Source organism: Mustela putorius, unplaced genomic scaffold, assembly GCF_011764305.1.
Source record: "Mustela putorius furo isolate JIRA1106 unplaced genomic scaffold, ASM1176430v1.1 tig00003909_pilon_pilon_pilon, whole genome shotgun sequence".
Classification (NCBI taxonomy): Eukaryota; Metazoa; Chordata; class Mammalia; order Carnivora; family Mustelidae; genus Mustela; species Mustela putorius.
This window is the reverse complement of record NW_025422057.1, coordinates 33,685,574-33,704,350: the sequence shown is the minus strand read 5'-3', so window position 1 is coordinate 33,704,350 and position 18,777 is coordinate 33,685,574.

Genomic DNA, 18,777 nt, shown 5'->3' with positions numbered 1-18,777 from the left:
AAAAAATTGTGAATTTATTCAGACTTTTGTTCACTGAACATTAATTGAATACCTTCTCTACGCCAGGTCATAGGATGCCCTTTAGCTAGTAGACTCAGTGAATGGTAATGTACATGCATATTTGCCTGTATGTAGAAACAGACCCTCAACTGCTTATAAGTATCTCCCCCACACCCCGCTCCACCACCCTAACACTGAGCTATAGCTTTCCACCCAATATAGGTGAGAGGGTTTGAGGCTGGTGGGAGAATGGTAAAACAGGAAAAGTTGCTGTAGAGCCTGTGGGACATGGTTAAGATTGGCTGAGCTCAGAGTCTTTACTCTTGGTTCTAAGACCTAGAGAAGGAAAGAATTCAGTGAGAGCTGGCCACTGGCATGTGTTTGAGTCCTCATACTGCCACATACTAGCTGTTAGGCTAGCTCTGAGCCTCAGTTTCCTCTTTTGTAGAATGGGAATTATTACTACTGAATGCTAAGCACTCAAGAGACAATGTCCTTGCTTTTAAGAAGATGTGCAAAAATGTCAGAAAAGGGATTTAGTGTCCCAAGCAACAAGAAAAACGCATCCTTAATCCATTATGCCAAGAAGTTCATGTGGCTCCGTTTAGCTGGGATGGAGGTTTCTACAGCCTGGCTTAAACTGGCAAAGAGCAGTCATTTCTGTGAGCCCGCTGCTCTTTTTCCTCAGAGAATGAACCAGCCACGTTTTGTCTTCAGCTTTCATTCCTCAAATGAGGCTAGTGTTGTGTAGATTACCTAAACCGCTAGGTGACCAGAATTATGCAAGAGAGGCTGCACTTAGCAATGAAATCATAAACATCTTACAGTTTCTTCCATTTGGGGAATCTGCTGTGCAAAACCAAATCTTGTTTGAGTGCAGAAGCCAACAAAAACAAACGGGAACAACAAACCAAACAAACATCCTGACACCCCAGGAAAAAAGCCTTAGCTCATTGTTTGATAAATGAATGGTTCCAACTCTGCTCCCAGAGGTTAGGTTTTTAAACTCTCTTCCAGTTTTAAACCCTCTTCCAGTTCCCACCATGGGAACAGGATTCCTGGAGAGGTCCATCTGAAATAGCGTTTGCATGACCCAAGTCGCTGATGCTGCTTGGGGTGCTGGCTGCCTGGGAGGGGCTGTTTGAGGGAGGAGGTTGGGACAGCCATGGGCTATGGGAAATATGGGAGGTCTGGAGTTCTTTTGCCATAAAAAGTTTTCATAAGCCGTGAATGGCCAGTGGCATCCCAGATGGATCTCTGCTGGGTCTGAGCTTATGAAGTTGTTCTGCCTGATATCTGCCCCATTCTCAGGGTAAGAAGAAAGTTTTCTTATTGAGGAGAGTGAATTGGACACAGATGCTGCAGGCCATGGGCTTGCCCTGGCTTGCCCGTCTTCCTGGCAAGACAAGCAGTTATTAGAGGCTGGTGACGACTCCCTGTGTCTGGGGACGAGCTGTCTGCATTTCTAGGAGACGGCTCCTTCCCAAGGGGAAAGAAAGGTGCCAGGCTGTAGAAGGATCCAATTATTGGCGGCTCTATTTTACAGAATGATCGTCTTTGAGTGAAGTATGTGTTATAGAATCAAATTTGGCATTTTTAATTTAACGTAAAAGAATCTCAGTTCTTACATGCTATATATATGTATAAAAAAGAATTCTTTGCAAACCTCTTAGTAAATGGCTTCAGAGCTGCTTTGCCACCTGAGAAATTTCTTGGACAGAGTCCCGTGGGAAATTGTGAATGTTTGATTTCATAAATGGGTTTTTAATTAATTTGTGTTTTGAGTAATACTTCTGTTCAGCTTCCTTAGGATTTCTGAAAATCTTTGCTATTACTATCAAAGGTAGCCATTTATGCTAATGTTGTATTTAGATCTGAGGGGTTGAATGGGCCATGGCTCTCTTACCAGGGCCAAAATACCTGTGACAAAAGAATTTCCCAGGAAGTTTTTGGTATTTATGGCGCAGCATTACAAGCTGGAAAACTGGCAACCACGTTCCAGGCTCTTGGAGTGGTTCTGTGCTTGGTGGCTAACAGTTCAGAGGACTATTCTGACCTTGACCTTTGAACAAACCAGTGAGTTAATGCCACTGACCGAACTCTGTGACTGCAACAACAAGCACCTCTGGATTTGGGAATCCTATTTGACTTCTAATCCTAGTTCTGCTGATGTGCAAACTGTATGACCTTGTCGATCTACTCAACCACTCAGAGCCTTGGGGAATGGGGAAATAGTGCCTTCCTCACAGGGCTGTGGGGAAGAGAATAAAATGAGATAATGTGCCAGGTACCAAATTCAAAACTTGTCAAATGAACAATGACTGATAGTGGCTGACTACTTCTATCCTTTAAATCCACCCCACTTTAAATATAAAGGTTTTTTTGTTGTTGTTGTTGTTTTGACAGAGACAGAGAGACAGCAAGAGAGGAAATACAGAGGGAGAGGGAGAATCAGGGTTCCCGCTGAGCAGGAGCCTGATGCGGGCTCGATCCCAGGGTCTTGGAATCATGACCTGACCTGAAGGTAGACTCTTAATGCCTGAGCCAACCAGGTGCCCCACCTGACTTGAAATAAGGAGCAAAATCAGAAAGGCTGCAGGTTTTATCTTTCTTCTTTTTCTTTAGGCACAGAGAACAATTTGATCCTCTTGAAGCAGATGACTTCTGAATTTGTAGTCTGGCCTTGATACCTCTTCCAGGTTTCAGGCTTATGTGGAATATTCACAAATGATGGTCCTATTGTGTTAAGCTTAAGCATACAAACACAAAACTCATCTCTGCTTCTGCCATCCCACCCCCAGCAAACACACAGATCCCAACCAGCAAACCTTGTTTTTTTCTTCTTCTTTTTTTCTGTTAGGGACAACACCATTGTTGAAGATGCACAAACTTGAACTTAAAGATTTGTCTGTTTTATACAGACAGAGAATGCCAGCTGGGTGGGGAGGGCCAGAGGGAGGGGCAGAGGGAAAGAGAGACAGAGAAGCTGCAGCCTCCGTGTTGAACATGGAGCCAGTAGGTAATCAGTAGTCATGGGACTCCACACAGGGCTCAGTCCCAGGATCCAGTGATCATCATGCCAGCCAAAACCCAGGCTCAGGCTCAACCGTCTGAGCCACCCAGACACCGTATGCTGACTTGAACTTGGAGTCTATCGTCTTTGTCTCCCCTTCGACTTTCATCCTCCTGTAGTCAGTCCAAATCCAACTAAAGCCTCCTTCATTCTTTCTCCCTCCCTTCTATCCTCTACCCTCCCTATCCTATTCATGCCCTTGACTCAGATATGATAGAAAGTGTCCATGGAGGCTGTTCAGGTCTTCTTACCCCTTCTTACCCCATCTCACCCCATCTCATCTTTTCTCATCAGAGTTTGTCAGACTCTGGCATTGGCCTTTCCCATCCACCTGTCGCCGTCCACTGCACCACCCCCTCCCCGGTTCAGTTGCCTCCTCCACTTCCTGTGTGCCATTTTCCTGCTTATGGTCTTCCAAAGGCTCCATGTGGTCTGCAAAAAAGATTCCTTAGTTCAGTCTGCCCACCTTTCCCTTCTGACCCAATCTTCCATTTTCTCTCTTCCAGCCATATATGTTCATGTATTGGAATTATCATTCCCTTTCCTAGCCAAGCTCTTCCATCTACCACCTCATCTTCTCGTTCCCACTTAGTCTAGCCTTCTAGACTCTTTCTCTCTCTTTTTTAAAAGATTTTATTTATGTATTTGACAGAGATTACAAGTAGGCAGAGAGGCAGGCAGAGAGAGAGGAAGGGAAGCAGTCTGCCCGCTGAGCAGAGAGCCCTATATGCGGCTCAATCCCAGGACCCTGGGATCATGACCTGAGCCGAGGGCAGAGGCTTTAACCCACTGAGCCATCCAGGTGCCCCTAGACCCTTTTTATTCGACTGGTTGGGTTTACAGTCCTTCCTGACACTTACATATTTGCTTCAGCATCATTTCTTCATTCCATTGTTGGGGTTACATTCCAGAATCAAATAAGACATGGTTTGTGAGATGTCCCCAACAGTCAGTATGTCATCCTGGGGTGGTAATGTCCCCATAGCAATTAGGAGTTTGCCTCTCTGGTATCAGATGGATCTAGGTCCAGACCCCAGCTCTACCACTTATTAGTTACATGATTGAGCAAGTTTTTCATCTCTTCACCTTTGTTCCCTCATCTGTAAAGCTGAGTAGTAGTAATGCCTCCTTCATATGGTGGTTGCGTGAGAAGGGGATAGTATGTGGTAAAGCACTCAGCATAGCGGCTGGCACCTCTTAAGTGGTACAATAAATGATTGCTATTGTCCTTTATTTCTCACTTTAATTTTCCATGGCTGAGGTAGCAGTAGTGAAGACGGACTGTGATACCAAATTTCTTGTTCTGGGACTGTGTGACCTTTATGATCAAAAGATTGCAAATGAAAGTCAGAGAAATGGAAGCAATAGTTTACCAAGCTGTAAGATTTTCAAGGGCAGAGATAGTGATAAAGTTTATCTTCATGTCTCCAGCCCTGGAATGGGAATGAAGTAAGCATTCAAAAATATATGATTAAGGGGCGCCTGGGTGGCTCAGTGGGTTAAGGCCTCTGCCTTCGGCTCGGGTCATGATCTCGGGGCTCTGGGATCGAGCCCCACATCGGGCTCTCTGCTCAGCGGGGAGCCTGCTTCCTTCTCTCTCTCTTTGCCTGCCTCTCTGCCTACTTGCGATCGCTCTCTGTCAAATAAATAAATAAATAATATAAAAAATCTTAAAATATATATATATGATTAAGTTAACTAAATGTTGAGTCGTAAAAACTTCATGGCAAACATCTGTGGTCAATTTTCATTTCTGTCTGTTTCTTACAGTTGTCAAAGTAAACTTACAGAATGCAGGGATCCACTTACTCTCTGCCCTTAAGGAAGAAGTATGGATGTGTATACATGTGTGTGTATGTATGCATGAATACACTCATACACATTTAAATTCTCATTGTTCTTCTAGTCTAGCTTCACTGGATTTAGTGTGTGTTCTTCTCCCTCTTTTCCACCCTAGACTTTTTGGATTTGGGTCTGTTGCTAGGTCTGAGCATAGGTTCATCCTTGGATTATAACAATGGGGAGCATTCCTGGAAGGAGTGCTACCTGTCTCTGACTTACTTGAGCTTGGCCCTGGACTTCTAGACTTTATGGTAAGCTGGAAAAGGTCACACAGGAGAGACCCATTAGGTCTGTGGACTACTGATGAGCTTTGCCATTTTCTTGAAGATCTACTACATTTATTTCTGGGTCATTCCACTGGACTTGTCACAATGTGGGTCACGCTGTATATAAGTTCTTGGTGGGGATATATAAATGTGCATTCAGAATACTTGCTCTGTTGGCACTCCTTAGGTTCTGGGAACTTTAAAGATCAAAATTTAATGTGTAAATTTTAATTCAACATTCAGAGTGTTTATTATGTCAGGCACCATGTTGGGCACTTCTTCTGGAAGGATTGAGACATTTAACACTTAAGTAGTTGCTAGGATGATGAATGAATGGCAGGTTGGGTTGTTCTCCCTCCATCTCCTTCTGTTCTTTCTCTTCTCACCCTTGCCAGGGTGGAGAAAAAGCCTTTGTGAGGAAGACAATGCATCAGAGTTGTGGCCACTATTACCAAGTAAGTATTTGTCTATATTGTAAATGTTTACTGTGGAGAGTATGAAAGATTTGGTGTCCTCTAGGGTTCTAGAGGACCTCAAGGATCTGCTCTACCCCTCCAAATGGAACTAAGACCTGGAGGGAAGACCAGGGTGGTAGAAAAGACCCAGTTATTCATGAAAGTGGAGGTAGGAAACGAGGGAATCTGGGAAAGGACCTTAGAGTCACCGTCAATGAAGGGCTGGTCTCCTTGAGGATTTGGGAAGTGGGGGTTGGAGAAGCATTCATAGGTCTCATGGCTGGTGCACTGTGACCATAGTGGGATAGGGTATACTCCTACTGCCTGACTGCAGACATTTCACTAAGGTCTGATCATGTCATTTCTTCTGAGCCTTTGATTCCCCAAAACTATCACTTTACTCCAACTGTGGGCGAACATCACTCTGGTTCTGTGGCTTTGGCTCAGCTCACATGGGTGGGGCCCATAAAGCTCTTTGAACTTCCATGTCTGGATTTTGGGTCTGCAGGTTGTCTGCTGACCCGGGCAGAGGGTTACTAAAATGCCACCCCTCACTGCTCCTAGCCCTGCTGTCTGCCTCCTTCCCCCAGAGTGGGTAAAGGGACTGCTCTGGGCCCCTAGTTTCTCCTGGCTGCATCCAGGGAGATCAGAACCATCCTTCCTGGGGCATTTCTGGTGGAGAAGACACACTTTTTGGTTGTGAGCTCTGCAGCTGGCCTGCCCTGGGCCCTTGGTAGACTCTGCCAGCTCTTCGCTTTGTGGTTTGAAACCTCTGGCTTATGGAAGAAGTGATGTCTTAAGACTGAACTTGGGAATAGAACAGGCAATGGCCATCTATCCAGTTAGGGGTGGGAGAGGAAAAGGAAGCAGCAGATAGGACTGAGACAGTAAACAGAACTTGAATTTATTAAATAATAAAAATGAGAAGGGGAATTAGGGGCTGTTCCATGTTTTATATGCTAAGGATGAGAACTATAGGGCACTGAGTCTTCTGCATTGCCCCGTGGTGCCAAGTGGTTCAGAGGGAAGGAGGCTGCTAGGGTTGCTGGGAGTCACCAGAGAGGGTGGACACTAACAACTGGTGTGGATCAGGGAGGAAATGCACATGTTATGCAGGGTGAATGGATGAGAAGACTTTCCCGGGAAAACACAAATGAGAAATCTGTTCTTACATTAGGATTCATGCCCCTGAATTTACCAACATGTCTGAAGCTCGTTAATAGCCCACGCCATTAACTTTCATGCCAGAGAGAGAGCTCAGCCCTGAGTTAGACCACGCATGTTTAACTTCTGGCTCTGCTGCCTGCTGGTTGTGCAACTTTGAGCAAGCAATTTTCCCTAAGCCCTAGTGTTTTCTTTCTTTTTTTTTTTTTTAATTGAAATGGGTAGAATAATACCAGCATATTATTGCTAGTGAGAGAATTAATGGGTTAGAGTCTATAAACTGCTTGGTGTGGGAAATGCCCAATAAATTGTAGATATTATTACATTTATAACACTGAAGTTTGGTATCATCATGTGCTTATTGGCAAACATAGCTGGCTTAGTCACTACATATTAATAATTCCGGATCATACCGGGCCATCTTGCCTGGCTCTGTGGCAAAAGCTGCATCCTAGGTGTGCATGGGTAGGTGAGGCAGATAGGCAAGTGTGGTGAGGCAGGGCTTGCTTTGTCTCTTGCCAGAGACATCAGGACAGACCTGGGCCTCTAGGAAGACCTCAGAATTATAGGCCTGTGGCTATTTCTACATGGAATGTGGTGTTTGGAGCCTTCTGTATGCTTTGGGTGCAAGGGTCTCATCACAGAATGTTATGGAAACTACTTTTCTTCCATGGACCATTTAGGAATACTGAATTGGAGGTCCAGTCTCATCTTACTTACTGGGACCTGGACTTGAACTTGGCTCACAATTTAGGTTTCGGCATGCTAAGTTCTGTCTGATAACCTGGGGATGGGGGTGGGGGGTCTCCAAAGGGGGTCAAGCTCCAGAGAAGGCCATGAAATCCCTGGAGAGAAAGTCACCTGGAACAAAGAAGTTTGGCAGAGACAGTTTAAGCAGCAGGGCTGGGGGAATCCAGGGGCAAGCTGGCTCCCTTCCTGTCCTGCTCCCTCCTGGCCTCCTCGCAGAAAGCTACTCTGGAAAAGAGTCTGGTGTTAAGGCAAGAGCTGTCCCTTGGAGCCCAACACCTCTGCTGCAGGAACCTCAAGGAATAGGAGAAGATTCCTGGAGGTTGGTGGTAAGGACGAGCCCTGTGGCAGCCCTGGTAGCACCCTGTGGGAGTCGGGACCAGAGCAGACAAAGCAGTCCCAGAGCAGTGAGGCACAGCGAGAGTGGCTGGCCTGCACTTTCGATGCTAGACTCACCTAATAGGAGCTTCTACCTCTCCATTAAGGGCATAAGAGTAGTGCATACGTGTCAGGTGATGAAGGGCCTACAACAGTGCCTAGCACACATTAGGTGCTCAGTAAATGTTAGCTGTTATTGTTCGAGAGAGTCTCCCAGACAGAACTCCTGGCGGGAGTCATTGGGAGTATAATCAAGGGAAAAGACTGGGAAGTTTAGAGTATGGCTATAACTGTCAAAAGAAGGGGCATCTGAGTACTGTGCACACAGGGTCTGCTTCCCACCAGCTGTCTCTCCAGCTCTTTGGTCTCTGTGGTCTCTGAGCCTGGGGCTGGGCCCAGAGAAGGCACTGGCTTGTGTACAGTTCATGATTGATTCATAAGCATCTGCTCTGGCTTAATTGAAATAGCCTAATCTGAGCCAATAGGAACAGTATCTCTAAAAGGCCCTATTTCCTGTGCTTTGCATTTGGTGCAGGGTATACGGTAGGAAAACCTTGCTTTGTTTCCTCACATTGTTCTATCAGTGGGGAGACTACGGGCTTCACTTTTTCATTCCAGCAGCTTGTCTTCCCCACCTGCTGAAATCCCCATGCTACTGCGATCGACTCATTTTTCAAGGCCTTGCTCTTGTTGGGATAAATCATTTCTTGCTCCCAGATTCTTTATTTGCACATTACCCTTGGTCATTATCCTGTTTGGTCTGCAATAATTCATGTACCTCTGCTTCCCTTACCATGGTTTCAGTTCTCCGAGAGAGCGTGCGCTTGCATATGTGTCTCTTATTCGTCATTTCATGCCCCATGGGGTCGTGCGTGTTTACTACAACTAACATGTCCTGTGAAGTAAGCAATATCATCATCCCCATTTTGCACATGAGGAAAGTGCCTCACTCAAGGCCACACAGCTGGTGGGGGAAGGAGCCAAGATCTAGGCAATGCAGGGCCCCAGCCTTACCTACTGCACCCTATTGACTGTCACAGGAGGAGCCTAACTATTGCATGAATCAAACTTGGTCAGCTTCACTGACCTTATTCCGAAGATGATCTGTCATATGTATTCCTGACATTTGGAGGTGATAGGCCATTTCCCCTTCTGACAAAAACGTGTCCAGAAGAGTGTCAAGATCAACATCTTGATTTACAGTTTTTTTTTTTTTAAAGAGATGTTATTTATTTATTTGACAGAGATCACAAGTAGGCAGAGAGGCAGGCAGAGAGAGAGAAGGAAGCAGGCTCCCTGTCTAGCAAAGAGCCGGATGCGGGGCTCGATCCCAGGACCCCGAGATCATGACCTGAGCCGAAGGCAGAGGCTTTAACCCACTGAGCCACCCAGGCGCCCCAACATCTTGATTTAAAGAACAAAACAAAACAAAACAAAAACCTGTCAGTAGTTTGAAAAGAAGGTGTTCTTCAGTGACAATGCTGTTTCTCCCTTAGCATAGACAGACCTCTCTGGGGTTGCTAGCTGTATAGAGTGTTACCTCCACAATGTGTCCTCCAGCTTGAAAGATTTTGAATAAGTTTGCTTATGATCAACATTTGGAAGGTGTTTCTTCTACCTTCCCCCAGCTAAAATTGCAATTCTACTAGCTGAGTAATTTGTCCTGGAGCATTAATACATAGGGTCTGTTCATGTCTTAGGAAAATGTTCTAGTAACTCATTTTTTTCTTTTCTGCTAAAGTCATTGAATTAAATCATTCTCTCAATGAAACTTTAAAAATCCATTAATGAAAATGTTATTGTATTAACAGAGTACTGTGATATCCATCTAGATTTAAATATTTATTGGGCAAACAGGAGAAATGGTTAAATCTCCTTATGAAAATCAATCAAAACTGACCCCAAAACCTGGTCTTAAAAATAGTGTCACATACCGGCCACACTCACCCTGCTTTTCTGGCACTAAATTCAGTCAGCTGAGACCAGGCTACCATGTAAGGAACAGATTAAACTAACATCCATCAAGGTGAAAGATAATTATTGCTTGTGTCAGACAACACCTGCTTTTGTAGCATTCCTCCACTTAGTTAAACTGGAGACAGGCTAAACTTTCCACCGAATTTTCCATTTGACAGTCGCTCCAGGCAGTGTGTCTGCAGAACACCCTTGCTATGTTTACATTTTTGAGGCAGATTAAAAATGTCACCTGTGAAATATAACCCAAAAATCTCCAACTGTAATATATTAACATATATAAATATAGGGCCTGGATGGGAGTCAGACCGAAGGGGAAGGCAAACCCTTAGCTGCTTCTGGAGCAGAAATCTTTCATCGTCCATCTTTTATGATGTTAAATGTGCAGATTGTCCACAGATACTCTTCATACTTCAAATCATGGTGGTGTTGATCACTCTTCACTTTACAGTTTTGGGATTATTAATCATTTCTCAACTGCTTGTGGTATTTTCTTACCAATGGTGAGCCAGGAATCAGGTGCCATTTGGAATACAGGAGCTCTGGGTTTCCTTTCTGTCATCCCGTTTCCATGGCTAAGATGACTTTGTACCTGAGAAAGGAATCTCTGACCTGGGGCAGAAATGTGAAACGAAGTTTTTTTAATTGAAATGTAGCACTGGTGTGGAGATTGCAGGAGTGCTCATGTCATTGCCAAGGATGATGCCTGGGCTGTCCCTCAATGGAAAACAGGAGGACAGAAAGTAGAGGATTGGCCCTAGTGTACTTTCAGGTGTTTAAGCTGGGATGTGTTTCCATACATGTCTGAGAGACAGATGAAGAAAAAGCAACACATTGGTTCCTTTCTTTGGGGGGAGGGGTAATGGACCTGCAGCTTTTCTGGGTGTTAATCTTACGCTTAACATCTGTGTTGACGTCAATTACTATATCTTTTGACATACTCTGACTACAAGTTCCAGCCCCACTGAAGGTGGAGGGGAAGGAGACTCAAGGCTTCCCTATAACACGGGCACACATTAAAAGACATTTAAGATACCTAATTATTGGGATTACAGTAGTGAGTATATTTTTAAAAATTCCTGTTGTCTCCAACTACTCATACTCCACATGCACTCAGGTTCCAAGTACTCTATCCTTTTTCTGTCTCCCCACCCCAGACACCCCTTTTGCTTTCATTCAGAACCTGTGTATTCCCTCAGGAGGGGCTGCTGTGGTAGCACTCCCTCCTTTTCTTTCCAGTCTCCCCCATCTCAGACTAACTGCTGTGCACAAGCAGTCATTTGTCCCCAACACAAGTTAGGTCACTCCCCTGCTGAGACTGTCTAATTCCTTCATGCTAGGTAGCTGCATTTCTCATCCCATATTGTGGCCCTCAAAGCCTTTATAATCTGGCCTCAACCTTTTAAAATCAGCTGTATCAGTTAGGATGCTTTTGGCCTCAAGTAACAGAAACTGCAACTTAAACAATGGGAAGGTCATCTCACAATCCAGGAAGCACACCTTGTAGGGAGACCACAGATTGTTGGTTTCAAGGACTTCATGATATCAGTCAAAGACCAGGTTCTTTTCACCTCCCTGCTCTTTTCTTCTTCATGTGTTTATTTTGTCCTTAAGCTGGGTGGCGAGATGGCTGGAGAGTTTCCCGGCATCACAGCCAGCCCTAATGATGTACCTGGATGAAGGAATTCAGGATGAAAAGAGGAGGAACATTCCTCAGGGCTCCCCTTTCCAGCAGACTCCCCTTTATCTCTCATTGGCCAGAACTGGGCTCATACCCACTCCCCAGTCAGCCACTAGTGAGGGGCTGCCATCACTATCAGGGCAGCTGCGGCCCTTCTATCCCTGAGTGGGCGGTAATACTAGCTTCTCCTGAGGCTCATGCTTCATGGGGTAAAAGGAGGAATCTGAGCAAAACTGGGATTTTGTTAAGAAGGAATTAGGGAGAAACTGATGCTGGTTAGGCAACAAACCCTGTCCACCACCAGGTTTTCTGGTAAATGGAAGAATTGGCAGTATCCTCTGCCCACCATGTTCTGCCACACCAATCATGGGTTTTGAACTTTTTCTCAGAAATGTCTTGCTTTCTCACTTTTTTTTTTTTCCTGGAAAACTCTCCTGAATCTTTTATGACTATGTTCATTTCTTGATGTTGTTGTAACAAATTATCACAGACTTTGTGGCTTAAGACAAAGTAAATTTATTTACGTTCTTACAGATCTGGTGGTCAGAAATCTGAAATGGGTCTATTTTGTTCCTTCGAGATTGGCCATATCATTCTGACCTCTGCTTCTGTCATCACAGCTCTTTCTGATCCTCCTCTGTCTCTCTTAAAAGGACTCTTGTGGTTACATTGGGCCACCCAAATAATGCAGGGTAAAGCCCCATCCGAAGATCCTTGACCAAATCACGTCAACAAAGCCCTTTTGCCATGTAAGGGAACATAGGCACAGGTTCTGGGGATCAAGACGTGGACATCTTGGAGGGTGTGCATTTTTTGCCTACCCCAATGACCTAGCATAAATGCCACTTTCTCTGTACCATCTGCCCTGACTGCATTCCAAAAAGGTCACTGTGGCAGAAACGTAAAGAAGAGATTGGAAGGAGGAGGGATATTTGTCAAGTTTGGGGCACTGGTCTCAGTGCCACCTCACTTGGTTATCCAGGAAAGGCTGGATGGCAGTGTTCTGTGACCACTGCATCTCTCCAAACCCCCTCTGGGTGTGGCCTCTCACCTCTCTCTTTGTTTTTTGACCTGACATTGAACTTCCTTCAGGCCTGAGTCAAAGAGACTTTGAACCCAACCCATTGTGGTTTGTGGAGGCGTTTGCAAAAGGAAATGAAGAAGAAATTCTACCCACAGGACAAAGTATTGGCTTTATCTGCCCCCAGGTTACAATGATTTTTCTAGAGTGAGACTTCCCTTCTGACCAAATGCTGTCCTGCCCAGGCTTGGCTTCTTTGTCAATGGAAAAAAAGTGGTTTAGGTCATACCAAAATGTCTCTCTGTCTCTTTCTCTTATTATTTATTGTGTATACCGTGAGGCACCCAGTTACCCAGATAGAAATCCTGAGACATGTAATATCCTTGTCAAGTGGTTTGTTCACAGGTGTTCCCAGGGAGAGCCAGAATGGAGTAGGGAATGGGGCAGGGAGGCTAGGAAGCCCGCCAAAGCTGCTCTATCAAGCAAAATCCCACAGAGACTAATTTTGGGTTAACCCCTCAGCAGAGTTCAGAGAGTTGTAGCTCATTCCTGGATTGCCCTGATGAGGGCTGTTGTCATTGGTTAAGGGAGACTTCTAGAGAGACATAAATTCCCAGGCACTTCTGGCTCTCCAGGGCACCCAGGGAAAGCAGTTCCGATAGCTTGAGGGGAACCCTCCATCAAAAGAGATACAGGCGCTGTTGGGAATGAAAGCACACTGGGAGCCAGTATTCCTGGAGAGGGTACCAGGGCCCAAGCAATTCTGGGCAGAGCACTGACCTCTCTGCTATACTAGGGAAGACTGCATTCAGGCATTTCCTCTCCTTGTGTGGCCTAGTCAACCTCCCCACCCCCCATGCCCCAACCTGTCATTGTTAGTCCCACTCCCTGTCAGAGCTTCTGTAACACCCCTTGCCCCTGGAGCAATCTGATCTTCCCAAATTCAGGTACCCTATGTAGGCTTCAGGCCATGCTGTGCCTCTCAAGTTGTCTTGACTCTGGAATCTTGAAGGGAGAAACCATTTCCTTTTAACACCCTGAAGTTTCTTAACGCTGTTTTTTAGTCATCTCAGGAAAGCCTATTTCCACCAGAAACGACTTCATCGCCTAAGGATGAGAGATGGATCTCTCTTGGAGGGAGACCAGGGATTCTCCTCTGTCTACTGCTGTGAGCCAGCAGCTGGGCCAGCCTCCTGAGCACTTGGACAGCGGAAGAGGCCACTGTCCCTGCTAGTCACCCTGTCCTCCTTGAGATTCTCTCCTCCCTTTCCCATCCGTGGAGTTTGAACCCACTCTTGATCCTGCTCACTTGCTCTGTACTTCTTACCACTTAGTAGAGGCCAGTTCTGCATTTGAGGCAGACTGTGTGACCCATAGTTTTCAAGTCCTTTTCCCTGAGGTTCTACGGTATTAGGTGCCATAATCACTTCTTTGGGTATTGACACGTGATGCTGTCCATTCAGATAACCCAAATGGAAACCTTTCCAAAAACATTGTTTTTTAAAATGCAGTAGGTACTCAGGGCACCTGGGGGGTGCAGTCATTTAAGTGTCAGATTCTTGGTTTTGGCTCAGGTCAGGATTTCAGGGTCGTGAGATTGGGCTCTGTGCTAAGCAGGAGTCCGCTTGAGATTTTTTTCTCCCTCCCCCCCTCCCTGCTGTATGCTCTCTTTCTCTCTCTCTCTCTTAAATAAATCTTTAAAATGCAGTAGCTACTTTAGTATACTTAAACTGCTATATAAGTAATAATACTACTAATAATTATTAAAACATCAGCTAATATTTAAGTACTGTGCCATATATTTTACATACACCATTTCATTTTATTCTTTACCCCCAACAATCCTACAAGATAGGATTTACTGTTATTACCATTACCATCACTATTTCACTGGTGAGAAAATTGAAGCTCAGAGAGGTTAAGTAATGCTACAGAGCTTATGGAGCTGAGACTTGAATCCAGATCTGAGTTCATAAAGCCTGAGGTCTGAATGATCACTCTATATTGTCACTTACCTCATAATGAAGAAGGAGTCTCTTACTCAGAGTTGAGGGCATATAATAGGAACTGGAATAAATGGATCAGGCAAATGAGAGTGTTCCTTCAGAACTTTGGATTCCAATGGTATTTAGTCATCCCATTTATTAGATTCCTTACCCAAGAATTAAGTAGAAAATAGGTTCTTTTCCCCAAATCCCTTTCAGATGTGTTGGCCACCAGAGTAGACTCCATCACCCCCAAATGAGTCACTATGCAAACCAGTTTTATTTCAACTGTGCTTTTCTGGAAAAGGGGCTTAGACCCTCCACATCAGCTCTTTTTAGAGGGCTTTCCTGGAAGCCCCACCCAATAACTTTTGTTTTGTGTCTTTGGCCAGACTATGTCAAATGTCTTCCCACCCCTAGCTGCAAGGCAGACTGAGAAATAAGGTTAGTGTTTTGATTGTCTTTTTCTTTTTTTGAAGTTTGGCCTCCCCAATGAAACCAGCATTTTATTAGGAAGAAGAGGTTACTGGATACTGCATAAACAACTAACAGTATCTGTTATACCTCATTCCTATTTTCTTTATTTTTAAAAAAATTAAAAAAAAAATTTATTTATTTATTTGACAGACAGATTACAAGTAGGCGGGTGGGGGGGAAGCAGGCTCCCCGCCGAAGCAGAGAGCCTGATGCGGGACTTGATCCCAGGACGCTGGGATCATGACCTGAGCTGAAGGCAGTGGATTAACCCACTGAGCCACTCAGGTACCCATCCTCACTTCTATTTTCATTTCCTTTTTCAGTTGAGAGTTCATGGCCCATTACTTCAAACAGTCTTGGGTCAGTATTCTAAACCTTAGCATCTACCCTCTTAGCACATTTGGAGGTTCCAAAGACGTCTAAACTCAGTGTATCCTCAACAGAATTTATCTTCTTCCCAAATATATTCCCACTCATGTGAGTGAATGGTACTATTGTCAACCCAGTTGTTCAAACCAGAAACATAGCCATCATCCCTGTTTACTTTACAACTCTCATCTCTAATCAGTCACCCAGTCTGTGATTTTGGTTCCCATTTCTCTGATACTTTTTTCTATCCTTTCCTTCCTTCATCCAGCAGTGTATGAAAAGCATAATATATCATGATAAAGTAAGATTTATTCCAGGGTTACTAGGATGGTTCAATTTTAGAAAATCTATCAAGTAATTCACTGTATTACAAACTAAAGGAAAAAATTATAAGATCATAGATTGAGGAAAGCATTTAATAAAAGGGATACTTTTTTCTACAGCTGAAAACAAATAACAACATGCTTGGGAGTTAATTTAGTCAAAGGATGCAAGATTTGTACACTGACCACTAGAAAGTATTGCTGAGAGAAATTAGAGAAGACTTAAATAATTGGGAAGATACCCTGTGTTCATGGATTGGAAGGCTTAATATTGTTAAGATGGTGGTGCTACCCAAAGAAGTCTGGAGACTCCATGCAATCATTATCAAAATTCCAATGCCCTTTATTTGTAGAAATAGGAAAGCTGATTCTAAAATTCATGTGAAATTGCAAAGTACTTAGAATAGTCAGAAGAATTTTGAAAAAGAAGAACAAAATTGGAGGGCTTACACATTCCAATTTCAAAATTTACTTCCTAATTTCAAAGCTATAGTAATAAAAACAGTGTGGTCCTGGCATAAGGATAAAAATATACATCAATGTAATAGGAATTGAGAGTTCAGAAATAAAGCCAACACCTATGATCAACTTATTTTTGACAGTGGTGCCATGATTATTCAGTGGAGCAAAAATTGTCTCATCAACAAATGGTGCCTGGACAACTGAATATCCACAAGCAAAAGAAGAAAGTTGACCCTAACATTGCACCATTAAAAAAATTTTTTTAAATGGATAAAATACCTAAATATGAGAGCTAAAATCATAAAACTCGTAGGAGAAAACTTAGTTGTAAATCTTTATGACCTCGGATTTGACAATGTGTTTCTTAGATATGATGCCAAAAGCACAAGCAACAAAAAAAATTAGATAAATTAGACTTTATCAAAATTAAAAACTTTTAAACATCAATGGACACTATTAAAAAAGTGAAAAGACAACAGATAGAATGGGAAAAAATATTTTTAAATCATAGATTTAACAAAGATCTACTACCCAGAATATATAAATAACACTGTCAACTGAATAACAAGAAAGCAAACAACTTAATTAAAAAGTGGATAAATGACTTGAATAGACATTTCTGCAAAGAAAATATACAAATGGTCAACAAGCATATGGACTGATACTGAAGATCATTAATCATTCGGGAAATGTGGATCAGAAACATAAAATACTACTTCATATCCACTAGGATAGTTATAATAACAACAACAAAAGGAAAATAACAGAGGTTGGCAAAGAGGTAGGGAAATTGGAACTCTTATACATTCCTGATAGGGATCTAAGATGGTGCAGACACTATGGAAAACAGTTTGGCAGTTCCTCAGTAAATTCAGTATAGGATTACTGTATGACCTAATAATTCCATTCCTGGGTAGATACCCCAAAGAACTGAAAACAGCTATTCAAATAAAAACTTGTACATCAATATTTATAGCAACACTATTCACAATAGCTAAAAGATGATAATAACCCAAATATCCATTAACTGATAAATGGATAGACAATATGTGAATAAACAATATATCATTTGAATAGAGAAGTGCATACATAGCACAACATGTATGAAACTTAACATTACGCTACACACACACACACACACACAAAGACACAAAAAGGCACATACTGTATGATTCCATTTACGAAATATCCAGAATCTACAAAGCTACAGACACATAAAGCAGATTAATGATTGTCAGGGGAAGGAGAGAATGGAGAGCAACTGTTTAATGGGCATAGCTTTTCTTTTGGGTGTTGCAGATGTTCTGGAACTGGATAGCGATGATGGTTGTATGATACTGCAAATGTATTTAATATCATCAATGGCAAATTTTATCTTGTGTATACTTTACCACACAAAAGGGCAAAAATGTCCAAAAGCAAGCAAAGACACATCAATGTTTTAGTGAAACAGGAATAGCAGCTAATTTCCTAAATCTGATAAAGGGTATCTGCTAGAAACCTATGCTAATAATACTACATGACAAAATATTAGAAATCTTTGCACTATAGTTAGTAATAAGCAAGGATGCACACATATCACCCCTACTACAAGCCCTGGGCTAGAAATCCTAGATGATGAAATAAGACAAGAACTAAAAAGGAAGTTCTTTTGGTTATTTAAACTGGATGCTAAGGTCTTCAGTGTCTTTGTGTGAAGGTGATAAATAAAGCCTTTAGCTTAGGTAAATCCCCAAAGAGATATTGAAGTGAAAGAATAATAGGCGGTCAAGCTTAACTTCGAGAATTTCTCATTTGTGTATAAGGATGGGGTGGAGAATGGAGAATAATTGGGAAAGAACACAAAAAAGAACCAGCATAATGTATTTCCTTGGACACCAAGGTTGGCACTGTGAATAATTTCAGGAGGGTTATAGATTCTATGGTCAGGATATAAATTTTATGAAGAGGCTGAAGAGAACAAACCTGAAAATACCTTTTTTTTTTGGTCCATTAGAGGCTACTGATGACCTTTGAGAAAATGGCCTCAGTTAGAGGGAGTGAGTATAAAATGGGCTTAAAACAGAAATGGGCTTAAAAGAGGGAAGGAGAATCAGTGGTGTAGATCACTGCTTTGAAAATCCGGGGGGTGACTGATAAACAGTGGTGGTGCCCAATATGGGCTTATGTGACAGGGGATGGATGGGGGCTTTGGTTTCCCCATTAGCTCTATAAACCTTCCCAAAAGTATTCCCGATAATCAGTTTAAGCAAAAATAGTGCTCTTGAGAAAAGCCCCCAACTTACTCTTCTAACTAGAATATTGTCACCAATTTGCTCATATATTGAAATCCCAGAGCCACCACTGTTGAGAAATCATTTTAATTTAGCCAGTTAAGCACCTGCCCTTACCATCTTTATCAGGACACACTCTGAGCCTGGTTCTGGCTCTGAAGTATTCTCTGTGCTTGGTGATAAACTTCCAACTGCATAGCTGGGGCAGCTAAAGGAGTAGTAAAGCCTGAGCAAAAGTCAGTAGGAGGCAACTTCCAGAATTTCTAATTTTCATCTTTCTGGATGAT